An 11,033-nucleotide genomic window follows, 5' to 3' on the forward strand; every position below is an offset into this window, starting at 1 on the left:
TATGTTATTTCATAAATGTTACAGAAATGGAATCATGCAGTAGTTATCCTTTTGAGACTGGCTTTTTTCACTCAGCATAATTTCTTTGAGCGCCATCCAAGTTGTTGCATGTATCAATAGTTTGTTCCTTTTTATTTCAGAGTATTATTCCATGGTATGGATAAACTACAGTTTGTTTAATCACTCACCCATTAAAGGACACTTGGTTGGTTTCCAGTTTTGAGCTATTACAAGTAAAACTGCTATGACCATTTGTGTACAAGTTCCTGCGTGAAAATAAGCCTTCATTTCTCTTGGAGACATGCCCAGGAATGTGATTACTGGGTTGTATGGTATATATGTTTTTTCCAGAAACTGACAAATTGTTTTCCAGAGTGGCTCATTTTATGCTCCCCAGCACTGTACGAGTGACTCAGTTTCTCTGCAGCCTTGCCAGCATTTGGTGTTCATCACTACTTCTTTGGGTTTTTTTGTTTGTTTATTTGTTTTTAAGACAGAGTCTCACACTGTGGCCCAGGCTGGAGTGCAGTAGTGTGATCTTGGTTCACTGCAACCTTCACCTCCTGGGTTCAAGCGATTCTCCTGCCTCAGCCTCCCGAGTATCTGGGACTATAGGCGTGTGTCACCACGCCTGGCTAATTTTTTGTATTATCAGTAGAGATGGGGTTTCACCATGTTAGCCAGGATGGTCTTGATCAATCACCTGGCCTTGTGATCTGCCCGCCTTGGCCTCCCAAAGTGCTGGGATTACAGGCGTGAGCCACCGCACCCAGCCCAGAATGTTTTATTTTACTCGTTTTGATCAGTGTGTGGTAATATCTCATTATGGTTTAATTTGCATTTCTCTAATGGCTAATGATGCTCAACACCTTTTCATGTGTCTATTTGCCACCTATATATTCTCTTTGGTAAAATGCCTGTGCATGTCTTTTTCCCATTTTCTGATTGGATTGTTTGTTTTTTTAAGTACTGTTTTTAAGTTCTTTGCATGTTCTAGATACAAGACTTTTGTTGGACATGCAATTTACAAATATCTTCTCCCAGTATTTAATTTGTCTTTTTATTCTTTTAACAGTGCCTTTTGCAGAGCAAAAGTTTTAAATTCTGATGAGGTCCAATTTGTCGATTTTTCCTCTTCTGGTTTTGCTTTTTATTTTTTATTTTACTTTTATTTAACTTCTTTAGAGATGAGGTCTCACTATGTTGCCCAGGCTGGAGTGCAGTGGCTGTTCACAGCTGCAATCATCGAGCACTGCAGCCTCAAACTCCTGAGCTCAAGTAATCCTCCTGCTTCAGCATTCTGAGTAGCTGGGACTACAGGTGTGCATCACTGTGCCTGGCTCTGGGTTGTGCTTTCGGTATCAAGTCTAAGAACTCTTTGCCTGGGCCGGGCGCGGTGGCTCAAGCATGTAATCCCAGCACTTTGGGAGGCCGAGACGGGCGGATCACGAGGTCAGGAGATCGAGACCATCCTGGCTAACATGGTGAAACCCCGTCTCTACTAAAAAATACAAAAAAAAAAAAAAAAACTAGCCGGGCGTGGTGGTGGGCGCCTGTAGTCCCAGCTACTCAGGAGGCTGAGGCCAGAGAATGGCGTAAACCTGGGAGGCAGAGCTTGCAGTGAGCTGAGATCCGGCCACTGCACTCTAGCCCGGGCTACAGAGCGAGACTCCGTCTCAAAAAAAAAAAAAAAAAAAACTCTTTGCCTGGTATAAGTCCTGAAGATTTTCTGTGTGTTTTCTAGAAGTTTTATAGTTTTATATTTATGTTTAAGTGCATGATTTGTTTTGAGTTAATTTTTGTTTAAAGTGTGTGAGGTTTACATAGAGTTTTATTTATTTATTTATTTTGCATATGGATATGTAATTGCTCTAGCACCATTTATTGAAAAAGTTCTCCTTCACCATTGAACTGCTTTTGCTACTTTGTCAAAAACTAATTGGCCATATATGTGGGCATGTTTCTGGGTTCTCTATTCTGCTCTATTGATCTATGTGTCTATCCTTCTACCAGTACCACATTGTCTTGATTACTGTAACTATATAGTCAACCTTAGTATCAGCCAGTGATTCCTCCCACTTTAATCTTTTTCAAAAATTGAGTAAGGCCTTTCACTTTCCATATTAATTTTGGAATAAGCTTGTCTATGTCTACAGAGAAACTTGCTTTCTTTCTTTCTAAAAACTTGAGATTTTGATAGGAATTTTGTTAAACTTAGAGCCTTAGGGAATCAACTTAGGGGAAAGTGACATCTTTGCTATGTTTGATCTTTTGATTCATGAACATAGTATGCCTCTCCAAGGATTTAAGTTGCCTTTGATTTCTTTCATTACCATTTTATAATTTTCATCATATAGATTCTTTATAAGTTTTGTTAGATTTATACTTAAGTATTTCATTTTTATTCTTTTTCATTTCTTTTCTTTTTCTTTTTCTTTTTTTTTTTTTTTGAGACGAGTTTCACTCTTTCACCCAAGCTGGAGTGCAATGGCACAATCTCGCCTCACTGCAACCTCTGCCTCCTGGGTTCAAGTGATTCTCCTACCTCAGCCTCCCCAGTAGCTGGGATTACAGGCACCTGCCATCATGCCCAGCTAATTTTTGTATTTTTGTAGAGATGGGGTTTCACCACATTAGCCAGGCTTGTCTTGAACTCCTGACCTCAGGTTATCTACCCACCTCAGCCTCCCAAAGTGTTGAGATTACAGGCGTGAGCCACTGTGCCCAGTCAAGTATTTCATTTTCTTTGGAGCAGTTTGTTAGGAATGCCTTCTTGAGAAAGGATATTCAAACGAACCTAAATGAGAACATAAGAGTAAGCCTGAGTGCCAAGATCCTGAGGCAAGTGCTTGCTTGGTGCGTGTAAGGACACACAGCAAAAACTGTACCCATTAATCAGTAAAAAGGACAGCATGTTCAAGGTGGTGTGAGCTAGAAAAAGAGTGGCAGCAGATGAGATCCAGGCGGTTGCCAGGGGTTAGCGGGACCTTGGTGAAGTCCTGATGAGAAATTGAAATTTTACTCTAAGTGTGATGGAATGCCATCAAAGTGTTGAACACAAGAATGATATAATCAGACATATTTTAGAAAGATGACCCTGGCACTTGAATGCAGAATAGGTTGTAGGAGGGTAAGGGGAAACAGGAAAGCTATTAGCTCTAGGAGTGGCCCAGAGGACAAGTGACAGTAGCTCAGATGAGGGTGGCACTGTGAAGGGGACAAGGAGTAGTTGGAGTCTAGATATATTTTGAAGGTGTAGCTGTCAGGATTGGCTGATGACTCAGTGTGAGTTGTTAGAGAAAGAGAAGAGGCATGTATGGCTCCAAGGATCTTGGCCCGTGCAGCTGGGTGAACAGTGGTGCCATTTACTAAGAAGAGAACTACATTCTTCAATATAAAAACAGAACTGTCAGCCAGCACAGTGACCTTGCTCCTATAGACCTAGCGATTTGGAAGGTTGAGGTGCTGAGGGGTTATCATTTGAGCCAAAGAGTTTGAGGCCAGCCTGGGCAATATACGACCCCATTTAAAAAAAAAAACAAAAAACAACAAAAAAAAAACCAAAAAACTGTCACTACCCAGAAAAGATCTGAAACCTAATATCTCAGTGTGCAGTCACACACTGGCATAGGATAAGATTACCTTTCCCAAACCAGCCACATTTCTACAATGTTGGCAACTAGTTGGAATTCCAGAAACCACTGAGACGGTACCATAAGATGGATGTTGGAGATGAAAGAAAAGGTAAGGGGAACCAGTAGTTCTCAAGCACGTAAGAACCAAGCTTTTTCATGTTACTTCACGCTAATCTTCATTAGACTCCTTATAGCTAAGTAAAAATACACTTGTTTTTCCCTTTTTTTCTTTCTTTTTTTGTATTTTTTTTTGTATTTTTCTTTTTTTGCAAATTTTTGTATTTTTAGTAGAGATGGGGTTTGACCACATTGGCCAGGCTGGTCTCAAACTTCTGACCTCAGGTGATCCACCCGCCTTGGCCTCCCAAAGTGCTGGGATTACAGGCATGAGCCACTGTGCCCGGCTTCCGTATTTATTATTGTAACTATTTGTAAATTTACAATTCACTGGCATTAAATATATTCACAATGTTGCATAACCATCACCATCGATAACCAAAAGTCTTTCATCATCATCAACAAAAACTCTGTACCTGTTAAACAATAAACTCCCTTTTACCACTTTCCCCAGCCCCTGGAAACTTCTATTATTTTCTATTTCTATGAATTTGCCTGTTCTGGGCACCTGAAATCAGTGAAATCACACAATATTTATTCTTTTGTGTCTGGCTTATTTCACTAAACATATTGTTTTCAAGGTGCATCCATGTTATCCATATATCAAAATTTCATTCTTTTTATGGCTTAGTAATATTCTATTATTATGGATATACCACATTTTGTTTATCCATTCATCCACTGATAGACACTTGGGCTACTCCCACCCTTTAGCTATTGTAATACTGCTGTGAACATTGATGTACAAATATCTCTTCAAGTCTCTGCTTTCAATTCTTTCAGATTACATATACCTAGGGGTGGAATTGCTGGATAACATGTTAGTTCTATGTTTAGCCTTTTGATAAACCACCAAACTGTCCTCCACAGCAGATGCACCATTTTACATTCCCACCAGTAATGCATGAGGGTTCCAGTTTATCCACATCTTCACCAAGACTTGGTATTTTCTCTGCTTCTTTAAATGTGTGTGGTTTTTTTGTTTTTTGTTTTTTGTTTTTGAGACGGAGTTTGGCTCTGTCACCCAGGCTGGAGTGCAGTGGTGCGATCTCGGCTCACTGCAACCTCCGCCTCCCGGGTTCAAGTGATTCTCCTGCCTCAGCCTCCTGAGTAGTTGGAATTACAGGCGCCCGCAACCACGCCCAGCTAATTTTTTGTATTTTTAGTAAAGACGGTGTTTCACCGTGTTAGCCAGGATGGTCTCGATCTCCCGACCTCGTGATCCACCCGCCTCGGCCTCCCAAGGTGCTGGGATCACAGGCGTGAGCCGCGACGCCCCGCCTGCTTGTTTTAATAATAATCATCCTGGCTGGGCGTGGTGGCTCACGCCTGTAATCTCAACACTTTTGAAGACCAAGGTGGGCGGATCACTTGAGGTCAGGAGTTCAAGAGCAGCCTGGCCAACATGGCGAAACCCCACCTCTACTAAAAAAAAAAAAAAAAAAAAAAAAAGCGAAAATTAGCCCGGCATGGTGGCACGCACCTGGAATCCCAGCTACTCAGGAGGCTGAGGTAAGAGAATTGCTTGAACCTGGGAGGCAGAGGGTGCAGTGAGCCAAGATCACGCCACTGCACTCCAACCTGGGGGCAGAGCGAGACTCCGTTTCAAAAAAAAAATTTATAATCATTCTAATAAATGTGAAGTGGTATCTCACTGTGGTTTTGATTTGCATTTTCCTTATGGCCAATGATGTTGAGCATTTTTTCATGTGTTTATTTTTTTATTTATTTATTTTTTTGAGACGGAGTCTCACGCTGTTGCCCAGGCTGGAGTGCAGTGGCGCGATCTCGGCTCACTGCAAGCTCCGCCTCCCGGGTTCCCGCCATTCTCCTGCCTCAGCCTCCTGAGTAGCTGGGACTACAGGCGCCCGCCACCACGCCCGGCTAATTTTTTGTATTTTTAGTAGAGACGGGGTTTCACTGTGGTCTCGATCTCCTGACCTTGTGATCCGCCCGCCTCGGCCTCCCAAAGTGCTGGGATTACAGGCTTGAGCCACCGCGCCCGGCCTTTTCATGTGTTTATTAACTATTGGTGTATCTTCTTTGGAAAGATATCTACTCAAGTCTTTGCTCCCTTTTTAGTTGGGTTATTTCTCTTTTTATTGTTACTGAGTTTCAGGAGTTCTTTATATATTCTGGATATGATGCCTTATCAGACATATGTTTCATAAATATTTTCTCCCATTCTAAAGGTTGTCTTTTTGCCTTCTTGACAGTATCCTTTGATGCACAAAAGTTCTTAATTTTGGTGAAGTCCGATTTCTCTAGTTTTTCTTTTATATAGTCTCTCTCTTTTTTTTTTTTTTTTTTTTTTTGAGATGGAGTCTCTGTTGCCCAAGCTGGAGTGCAGTGGCGCAATCTCAGCTCACTGTAACCTCTGCCTCCTCGGTTCAAGTAATTCTTCTGCCTCAGTCTCCCAAGTAGCTGGAACTACAGGTGTGTGCCACCATGCCTGGCTAATTTTTGTATTTCTAGTAGACACAGGATTTCACCATGTTGGCTAGGCTGCTATCGATCTCCTGACCTCAAGTGATTCACCCGCCCCGGCCTCCCAAAGTGCTGGGATTACAAGTGTGAGCCACTGCGCCCAGCTGCTCAATTTAACTAATTTTTTTCTTTTATTGCCTGTGCTTTTGGTATCATATCCATAAAATCATTGTCAAATTCAATGTCGTGCAGATTTTCCCCAATGCTTTCTTTTAGGAGTTGCATAATTTCATTTTTAAATTTAGGCCTTTGATTAATTTTGAGTTAATTTTTGAATATCGTGTAAGGTAAGGGTCCAACTTCATTCTTTTGCATGTGTATATGCAGTTTCCCCAGTTCTACTTGTTGAAAAGACTGTCCTTTTTTCATTGGTCTTGGCACCCTTGTTGAAAGTCAATTGGCCACATATGTGAGGGTTTACTTCTAGGCTCTCTATTCTCTTCTATTGACTTGTATTTCTGCCTGTACGCAAGTGGTATAGGTGGCATAGTGTTCTTCTGTTTTGTTTTGAGACAGAGTCTCACTCTGTTGCCCAGGCTGGAGTGCAGTGGGGCAATCTCAGCTCACTGCAACCTCTGCCTCCCAGGTTCAAGCGATTCTCCTGACTCAACCTCCTGAGTAGCTAGGATTACAGACATGCAGCACAATGCCTGGCTTTTTTTTTTTTTTTTTGAGACAGAGTCTTGCTCAGTCGCCCAGGCTGGAGTGCAGTGGCGCGATTTTGGCTCACCGCAAGCTCCACCCCCGGGTTCACATCATTCTCCTGCCTCAGCCTCCCAAGTAGCTGGGACTACAGGCGCCCGCCACCAAGCCCGGCTATTTTTTGCATTTTTAGTAGAGATGGGGTTTCACCGTGTTAGTCAGGATGGTCTCAATCTCCTGACCTCATGATCCACCCGCCTCGGCCTCCCAAAGTGCTGGGATTACAGGCGTGAGCCACCGTGCCCAGCTTTTTTTGTATTTTTTAGTAGAGACAAGTTGTCCATGTTGGCCAGGCTGGTCTCCAACTCCTGACCTCAAGTGATCCACCCGCCTCAGTCTCCAAAAGTGCTGGGATTACAGGCGTGAGCTACTGCATCTGGCCATGGTATTTTAATTACTGTAGCTTCACAGTATATTTTGAAGTTGGGAAAAAGTGTGAGTCCTTTTTTGAAGATTGTTTTGGCTATTCAGAGCTCCTTGCAATTTCATATAAACTTGAGGACTGGCTTTTCCATTTCTGAAAAAGAGGCTATTGGAATTTTGACAGGGATTGTGCTAAATCTGTAGATCAATTTGAATTATATTGCCTAACACTATTAAATCTTCCTATCCTTGAATACAAAATGTCCTTTCACTTATTTAGGACTTCTTTAATTTCTTTAAGCAACATTTTGTACTTTCCAGTATCTGAGTCTTTCACCTCCTTGGTTAGATTTATTCACAAGTATTTAATTCTTTTTTTTTTTTCTCCCGAGATGGACTCCTGCTCTGTCGCCCAGGCTGGAGTGTAGTGTCACAATCTTGGCTCACTGCAACATCTGGCTCCTGGGTTCAAGCAATTCTCCTGCCTCAGCCTCCCAAGTAGCTGGGATTACAGGCACCCGCCACCACGCCCAGCTAATTTTATATTTTTAGTAGAGACAGGGTTTCACCATGTTGGCTAGGCTGGTCTCAAACTCCTGACCTTGTGATCCACCCATCTTGGCCTCCCAAAGTGCTGGGATTACAGGCGTGAGCCACCGTACCTGGCCATATTTAATTGTTTTAGATGTTATTGTAAATGGTGTTACTGTTTTACTTTCCGTTTCAGGTTGATCATCACTAGTACATAGAAACACAACTGATAATTTTCTCATTTTGGGGAAGGAAGACATTGAGGCTCAGAATAAGTTGCTCAACAGTGCATGGCTAGTAAGGCCCAACTCAGGGCTCTAATTCTGAATCTATTGTGCTGTCTCTCTGAAGAGGTTGCTTACTGGGCCCCTTTACCATTTTGCCCTTTCCCTTTGACTCAATGCTCTTAGTTGCAAAATAGGAAGCACTGGGAAAAGAAAGAACTGGAGCACAGCCAGGTGTGGTGGTTCACACCTGTAATCCCAGCACTTTGGGAGGCCGAGGTGGGCAGATCACCTGAGGTCGGGAGTTGGAGAGGAGCCTGGCCAACATGGTGAAACCCCGTCTCTACTGAAAATACAAAGATTAGCTGGGCATGGTGGCAGAAGCCTGTAATCCCAGCTATTCCAGAGGCTGAGGCAAGAGAATTGCTTGAACTTGGGAGGCAGAGGTTGCAGTGAGCTGAGATTGCACCACTGCACTCCAGCTTGGGCAACAGAGCGAGAATCCATCTAAAAAAAAAAAAAAAAAAAAAAAAAAACTGGAGCACTGCAACAGTTATGTTCTGAATTTCGCCAGTGTAACAACTGAACCATAGGAGGCAGCCACAGTCTCAGGGATACCTATGAATACGTTCACATCAACCCTCTTCGACTGGAGGGCCCACAGGCAAATAACAGTCAACATTGAATGTGTGACCTAAAAATGCCAAAATACTTGATGAGAATGACTCAGAAATCAAGAAGCTACTTGTAACAAATCAAGTACTGAAATGCATTGTCAACACCGGACAGCCTCTCATCCCTGACAAAAGGATTGTGTTAGGACATGTAGTTGGGGCTAAGACTCTTGAGGAACAGTGTGGCGCGTGGCTCAGGCTTGGGAGAGAAGCACTTTGCAGCCTGCCACCAGGCTGGAGACCTGAGTGTGCCAAGTCACGCTGAGGAGTCTAACAGACACTGGCAGTCTTGCTATGTCTACAGGAGGGGATGCATGGGCTTTCTCCAGGAACCTGAATACCATTCACGAACCACTGGGAAATTCCCTCTCTTTCCTTCTCTCAAATGACAGGATTCCTGAATCTCTTTCTACTTCCTTCTGTATCTAAGAGATAGCACATCACTGCAGCTGTCACTAATGGGAACCTGGCCTGGTAGCTGTGGACAGTACTAGAAGCATTTTGCAGTCTGCCTTCCTGCTACCCTTTGCTAGGCCAGCAGGATTCCCACAAAGGAATACTGAAGTCTGGTAAATAGTAGCACATGTGTGCATGAGTGTACACACACACACACATACACACACACATACACACAGAGAGAGAATTGAGAACTCAGCATATATTCTCCTCCCAAGAAGGGAAGAGCATTCTGGCTGGAAAATAGTGTCTTAGGATAGCCTCAGTTTGCCTCTGCTGTCTCCAATGTGAAGGTATTATATTCCCACAATGCAAATCTTCCTCATACTTCCTGAGAAACCTTATGCAATAAATGAGAGAGCCTATATCCTTGAAGAATTACCTACTGACATTTGGGGTAGAGAAGTAACGGCCTGCCTGAGCACATGTGTAAGTTCTTCCCTAATACATGAAATATTAAGAAAATCCCACAAGGCTTCAAGACTGCCACAATAGGGCCAGGTGCAGTGGCTCACGCCTGTAATCCCAGCACTTTGGGAGGCCAAGGCAGGCAGATCACGAGGTCAGGAGATCAAGACCATCCTGGCTAACACGGTGAAACCCCGTCTGTACTAAAAACACACAAAAAAGAACTAGCCGGGCGTGGTGGCGGGCACCTGTAGTCCCAGCTACTCTGGAGGCTGAGGCAGGAGAATGGTGTGAACCCGGGAGGTGGAGCTTGCAGTAAGCCAAGATTGCGCCACTACACTCTAGCCTGGGTGACATAGCGAGACTCCGTCTCAAAAAAAAAAAAAAAAAAAAAAAAAGACTGCCACAATAACAACCAGATATTTTACTCTTGCTCACTCAGGAAGGTAAAGAGAAAAGCAAAGACAAACAAAAAGAAAAAAAAAAACCACACAATCAAATAGAAAACGAGTGCAGATAGTTTACAAAGCAAAGCATCAAGTGTGCTATCAGGCTCCAAGGAGGCTTTCTCTATGGCTTGGACTTGGACATGTTATAACAGCCATTTTATTATATCATGGAAAGAAATAACTGAAGTAGGTCATAACATTTCAAATTATTTTTCCAGTAGGAATATTATGCCCTGATGACATGGTCTATTTTCACTTCTTCCATAAATCACCAGTGACTTCCCTTAAAATGGTCCCTTGTCTCCAACCTCTTGCACTTCATGCCATCCTCATGTTGCCTTATGTATTAGTCTGTTCTCACATTGCTGTAAAGAAATTTCTGAGACTGGTCAGGCGCAGTGGCTCACACCTGTAATCACAGCACTTTGGAAAGCTGAGGTGGGTGGATCACTTGAGGTCAGGAATTTGAGATCAGCTGGGGCAACATGATGAAACCTCGTCTCTACTAAAAATACAAAAATTAGCCTGGCGTGGTGTCGTGTGCCTGTAATCCCAGCTACTCAGGAGGCTGAGGCAGGAGAATCATTTGAACCTGGGAGGTGGAGGTTGTGGTGAGCCGAGATCACACCATTGTGCTCCAGCCTGGGTGACAGAGAGTGACTCTGTCTGAAAAAAAAAAAAAAAAAAAAGAAATACCTGAGACTGGGTAATTTGTATAGAAAAGAAATTTAATTGGGTCACAGTTCAGCAGGCTCTACAGGAATCATAGCGGCTTCTGCTTCTGGAGAGCCTCAGGAAACTTCTAATCATGGTGGAAGGCAAAGGGGGAGCGAGACATCTTTCATGGCAGGAGCAGGAGGAAGAAGGGGGGAGGTGCCATACCCTTTAAACAATCCTTGTGAGAACTCACTCACTATGGTGAGAACAGCACCAGGAGGATGGTGCTAAACCATTCATGAGAAACTGCCTCCGTGATCCAGTCACCTC

This window comes from Macaca mulatta, chromosome 3 (genome assembly GCF_049350105.2).
Source record: "Macaca mulatta isolate MMU2019108-1 chromosome 3, T2T-MMU8v2.0, whole genome shotgun sequence".
Classification (NCBI taxonomy): Eukaryota; Metazoa; Chordata; class Mammalia; order Primates; family Cercopithecidae; genus Macaca; species Macaca mulatta.